This window comes from Aptenodytes forsteri, unplaced genomic scaffold (assembly GCF_000699145.1).
Source record: "Aptenodytes forsteri isolate BGI_AS27 unplaced genomic scaffold, ASM69914v1 Scaffold252, whole genome shotgun sequence".
In the NCBI taxonomy this organism is placed as follows: domain Eukaryota; kingdom Metazoa; phylum Chordata; class Aves; order Sphenisciformes; family Spheniscidae; genus Aptenodytes; species Aptenodytes forsteri.
This window is the reverse complement of record NW_008794281.1, coordinates 1,717,166-1,723,165: the sequence shown is the minus strand read 5'-3', so window position 1 is coordinate 1,723,165 and position 6,000 is coordinate 1,717,166. Positions and strand designations below refer to the sequence as shown.

The following is a 6,000-nucleotide window of genomic DNA, read 5'->3' as shown; positions in this document are numbered from 1 at the left end:
GAGCAGCGGTCACCACCCCCTGGCCAACCCCCCCCAATTTATGTACTGAGCATGACATCCCATGGTATGGAATGTCCCTTTGGCCAGTTTGGGTCAGCTGTCCTGGCTGTGCCCCCTCCCAGCTTCTTGTGCACCTCCAGCCTTCTCAGTCGGTAGAGCGTGGGGAGCTGAAAAGTCCTTGACTAGTGTAAGCACTGCTCAGCAACAACTAAAACATCAGTGTGTTATCAACATTGTTCTGGTCCTAAATCCAAAACACAGCACTGTACCAGCTGCTAGGAAGGAAATTAACTCTACCCCAGCCAAAACCAGGACAAGGAGGAAGTGTGGCAGTGCATGTATAATTTCTGTCCACTGGTGCACTTCCCAGCTAAGAATATGTTAAAATCAAGGCCAAACTTTGTGTTATTATTTTGAAGACAGTAAGTACGTCCAGGTACGGCTGAGAAAGCGGGCAATGTGGTTTAGAGGATTGACCTTCCTAAGGGTGCATTGTTACGCAGTTTCAGCTGTGGTTTTGCACATCCAGATTAACCTGGTCATGGAATAAAAAGACCTTCTGCTCAACCCATACAAACCAAATACCAGTTACGGAAATCAAATAAACGGGAATAAATTCAGTGTCCTAAATAAAAGTGTTAAGCAGCTGAAAACGTCCTTGCAACTGAAACTGCTTATCTTACAAAGGAAAACTTCAAATATCTCCTCCCTTGAGCCTGCAAACAGTAGTTGGAAAAAAATGGGGAGCCATTAGAAGGTATTTTTGTATTTTTATTTTTGGGTGTGGCTGATTCTGAGGCGGTTTTGGGTTTAATAATTTTCGTTAAGCCTTCAGAAGGTGTAGGACAGAAATCTGAAGAATGCTGCACTTACAGATAAAACATATGCAAGATTCATTTTAAATGCAAGGATGAAGGAGGAAGGTTAAACTTAGGAGAGCTGGTGATGTCTATAGAACTGAAAGGATAATTTTGCATCCTGGGAGATTGTGCCCTGATCAGGTAGGAAGCAATGATTATGATCTAAAGAAAATAGTGCACAAGAACTTTTGGAAGAGCCCATATGAACACTTCATAAAACGTTGTAAAAGTTCTCAGTTAATGGAAGTTATCTCGGCTAGAGTAAAATTAATAGAGGGCAAGCAAAGCTCTGAGGTTATAGAATTTCTTCAGAATGCCAAATATCAAATAAAATTCAAGTCATGAAAAGCAGAAGTCATCTTCAAATTCAAACAAAATTGACAGAGCTTTGCATGGTTGGGGACCAGCTTTGCAAGCACCCAGTGTATGAGAATAAACGTAAGAGAAGTAACGCATAATACTACTTCGTAAAAGCCTTCAAGTGTCAAAAGAATGGGTACAATCTAGAGAGGTAAAGCTACATTATGAGTAACTGTCATGCAAAAATGTAAAGCAAATTTAAAGCAAATGTGATCTTTTCATACCTTTACAAAAGAATACTGGTTCTTGGGTTAAAATGTGAAGGCCTGGGGTCTTCTGTATGGAGTATGGAGTTCTCACTGGAAGGGTGGTGAAACAAGACAGTTGAGAAAGATGCTTGTTGGTCAATTACAAGAAAATGAAAAAAAAGTCGCTTACAGTGGGAAAAAAAAGTTTAAAAAAAGCGAGACTTAAGCACATGCCAGAACTCTTTGCTTATTCGTAATCTCAGAAAATTTAACACCACCAGGAAGAATTGCCGGTACCTACAAAGGATGAAATTTTGGGGGTCGTGAGTGGTACTAAATAACTTCCTGAACTGAGTGTGTCTACAGAGATCTAGGAGGTGCCAACAGATAAAGAATGAGTATGGTTGAGCACCATCATCTATTCTTAGGGGGACGTTGTATCCCTACACAATTGTGTTCTTGTTGGATTTAAAGATGTAGCGATATTTTTGTTTATGTAGAGGATGTAAGATCAACAGAGATTCTCGTCACCAGAATAAAACAGTAGAGACTCCAGGCAGTTCTGGAGAAAGACAAGACAGAAAATGTGTTCCCTGGCAAAAGAGGAGAAACAGTGCAACAGGTTGCTTGGGATGCTGCGTTTTGTAGGGGCGTTCGTTGTCTGGCTGCTTGTTTACATTAGAATTTGAGACTATTATATGCAAAAACATCCCAAGAAGAAGGGATTTAAATTTCATTGAAGAGTTTAATATTTTAAAGAAAATCGTTCCGGAGCCCTTGGTTCCAAGTAGTTATGACAGTAACTGGAAAACAATGCAACAAGAAATTAGTCCGCTTTCCAAATCTTCTTACAATAGTATGATCCAAACTTGAGACCAACGATTTTTGTGGGGGACACTCACCAACGAACGTCAAAATGCTGAAATAGAAAATGAGATCGTGTCTGGCCTGTGAGTTTTGCATCTTTATTTATAGGGAAAATCTATGTTTGCTGAAACTGACTATAAATTCATTATTACTGTCAGAAAAAGGGAGACATGCCCATTCAACATCAAATCATCCCTGCAGGGATTATTTTTTTCAGCTTCAAGTATATGATTTGCACATTGAATTAAAATCTGGTAGAGGTCTAGCATTTGCAGGCACACTTGCTTTAGAGCATTTTATAGAACTTCGATGCAGTAAAGTCTAGTGAGGTATTTATACGTGTCAGTCTGCTTTTAGAAAAAGCATATATAGGGATTGTCAGAGTTAGTACTTAGGATGGAATCTTGTGGAGCGTAATTTAAGGCTATTTGCATGGCAAGGCTGGAACACACGTATGACAGACTCCCATTGCTAATCAAAGGAAAAACTTTCAGAACAAGATCAAAGCCTATTTTGTGTTACCATGTCGATGGTTCCTCAGTTGTCACAAAAAATATGTCAGAGTGAACACAACAAGGTCACGTAGAGAAGGAAGAGTCCAGGTAAAAAGGCAGTGATGCTTTAAAAAAGGTCTCAATTGTGTAACAGTGTTGAGGAAGCCATTCAAACAGGTTCAGTTAAAGCTGGATTCGTGTCCCTGTTCCAGTCAAAATGTAATTATTTATAGAGAATAAAAAAAATTACTCCAATGTGAGAGATTGATAGGCTCCCTCTCCGTCATCCAAAAGCACGGGCAGTAGAGCATTTATAATCCGCAGTACTTCTTGTGTGCTGTGTGAGTGCCAGAACCGCTGGCTATGAGGAGGTCCTGCTTTTCTTCTCTTTCTGAGCAGAAATTCCATCTGGTACCGGATATATTTTCTGTTTTTTAGAGACTTGCTAAGCAAGACCGTGATCCAGTCAGCACCGAGGTTTTGATTTTCTGGGGGTACTCATGCCTGTTTGGGGTTTGGCGACGCACCGTGTGCAGTGCTTGGAGGAAATGAAGCAACATGAAACCCCATGGAATTCAGTTTTTCCTCACTTTGGAAACACCTCAGCCTCACATTTAAGAAATCAAAAGCTTTGTCTTAGCCCCTGTCCTCTGCCAACTTGGTAGCTGCACTGTTCTCTATAAAACACTGATGCTCAAGTACTGGCTTCCTGGGTGGTTTGGGGGGATTCAAACGTGTATTAGCATTTGCTTTGGGATTCTGACCCGTGTTCAGTCTGACCCTGGGGAGATGCTCATCACGTGTACATCCCATGAGACTAATCACGGTAAAGCTGTAGCAAGGCATTTATTACAGGGATAAAAACCCAGAACAACATATTAGAGAAAGAGATTAGTTGGGAAATGTTTTTATGGATTTTCTTTTTTAACTTGGCAGAATTAGAAGTGTCACGGAGAGGGATGAATTCCTAAACTCTTGGTGAAAAGTGCTTTCACCAGATGAAGATGAGGCAGATCTGTTTTTTCTTTCGAAAACCACTAGAAGTGCATGAGTGACAATAGTTCACAGTATATGATACAAGGAAACTGCTCAGAGAAAGCTGTGAATGGGCAAGGTCCAAAGAAAATGTAAACTAAACAAAATGGTCTCGTATTAATAGGCTATTACGTAGCCTGTACAGAAATATCTGCTTTATTTTTAGTTGTTAGTCATACATACTGACATCATTTGTGTGTCTGCCACTCATGAGAGAAGGGCCATGGCTGTTGTAAAAATATATCTGATATCTTTATTTGTACAAGAACGACCCTAATCTTATGTTTTCACATAAATGATGTGAAACTTCACATTAAGTGAAGTTCACTTAATTTAACTTATTTTGTTTCTTTCTTCATTTTATATCTAAAAGTCCATAGCAATAAATCTGCCACAATCCCAACACACACATATATATAAAGTATCTGTAAAATGTATTTTAATCAGCTTTGGCACTGCTAAATTTAATTCTTACATTGGAAATCAAGCAGCCTCTTTTATAACAAAACTCAGATGTGTGAAGAGAATGCAATGCTCCAAAGTTCTTTGTGAGTGAAGGATCAGCGGTTTTCTGTGTCATGAAGATAAAGCGATACAGAAGTATCTGTGCATCCTCAAGAAGGTTACCTGTGATTCAAATCTGTACTAGCATACCTTGTTGGAAAGGTAACAGACACAAGTTCTGGGTACCAATCAACATGGTGCAGACAGTCTCTGGTCACTTAGAAACAAAACAAAGTTGTTTTCAGAATCTATTTTATATTAAAACACACCTGAAATGCATATGAATTATCCCTCACTGACCTAGAAAGAAAAAAACCACATGGTTGCCTGGTTCGAATACTTCGAGACCTTTTGAAGTCTCGCCCTGCTCACAGTTTTGTTTTTCTTGTCTTTCTATGTCTCTTTGATACAGCATTTCCATTTGCCATGCGATTTCTAGTTATTTCTTCCCATTTTCAGGTCCCAGATCGTAGTACAGTTTGTCCATGGGTGGCTTCCAACTGTAAATTTTTACTTTCCTCTCTTATTTTTGTTGCCTGCCCTCATATTACTCTCTCCTCTCTTTCACCTGGAAGGCAAACAGAATACAGGGCTAATTTTGGAAAATGTTCAGTTTCTTTAACTCTTACTGTGAATAAACAAATTTTCTAGTGTTTAGTATCTAGAAAAATGGGGAGTTACTTCAGTAGCTCAAATATGCTCCAGCAGACTTTTTCATGAACCTTCTGAGATGCCTTGTGTGCAGGCACAGTCTGCACGTCTGAAAGAGTTTACCACAACCGAGGTCTGTTCTCAGCTACATTCTCTGGGGTCAGAGAAACGGTAGTAATTCAGCAGTAGTGATGCAAGCATCTGTTCTAGGCAGAAAGTCAGTAGTCCTCAGCATTAGAAGTATTGACCCTTGCAACACTACTTTTATTTCAGCGTGATCTCAGCCAGTAGGGCAATCCAAATATATCACTAACATTTTCATTTCTTGTGAAATCTACTTGTAAGTAATTTTGAAAAAGAAAGATTATTAAACCCCTGCTGTGCTTGAAGATATTGCCAACAGACAGTGCTTGTGGGCAGAAGGAAAATTGGTCTCCCGGGCTTTTGCACTTGTTAGATTAGTAAATAAAATACTGGAAAGGGAAGAGCCTTAGAAATGCCGTTTTGTTTCTTCAAGAGTGTTTTGTACCTTGCGTGAATAAGTATGGCAGCAAAATTTAACCTAAGAGGTTTGCATAAGCATTGTTTTGCTACTCTTTTATATGAAGGATGAAATTAATGTGAAATGGAGTATTAATCTTACCCAGATTCATTGGTCTATTTTGCTTCCTTACTGTCTCCTGACTTGATCGGTTTGATTTAAATTCCTAAGATAAATAATTATGACTCATCACAGATAATAACCTAATTCATTTCTTCAAGTTGCTTGTATCTGAAGAACAGGAGAGAGTTGTGCTTCAAACTGATATATCAAAGTGTTGTAACAAAGACACGGCCTTGCTCCCGCTCCAGCAGGAGAGCTCGCTTTGCTGCCAAGGCTGCGAGAAAGTCATTAGGACATAAGACCATCCACAAATCCCCATCTTCTTACCTCTTGACTACTTAAAGCCAGCCTTCCTTCAGTAGTCAGTAACTGGCCCGAAATATTCCGTAGACAGGGAGTACCAGAAGACCGAGAGGAGCTATGAATATCATATGGGC

At 39.6% G+C, this 6,000-nt stretch overlaps 1 protein-coding gene across 1 annotated transcript in view; it reads left to right on the top strand.

The window, feature by feature from the left end:
* The window catches only part of SHANK2 (SH3 and multiple ankyrin repeat domains 2), a 325,234-nt gene that overhangs the window by 97,571 nt on the left and 221,663 nt on the right, over window positions 1-6,000 (top strand). The gene's annotated exons all lie outside the window — the stretch shown is intronic.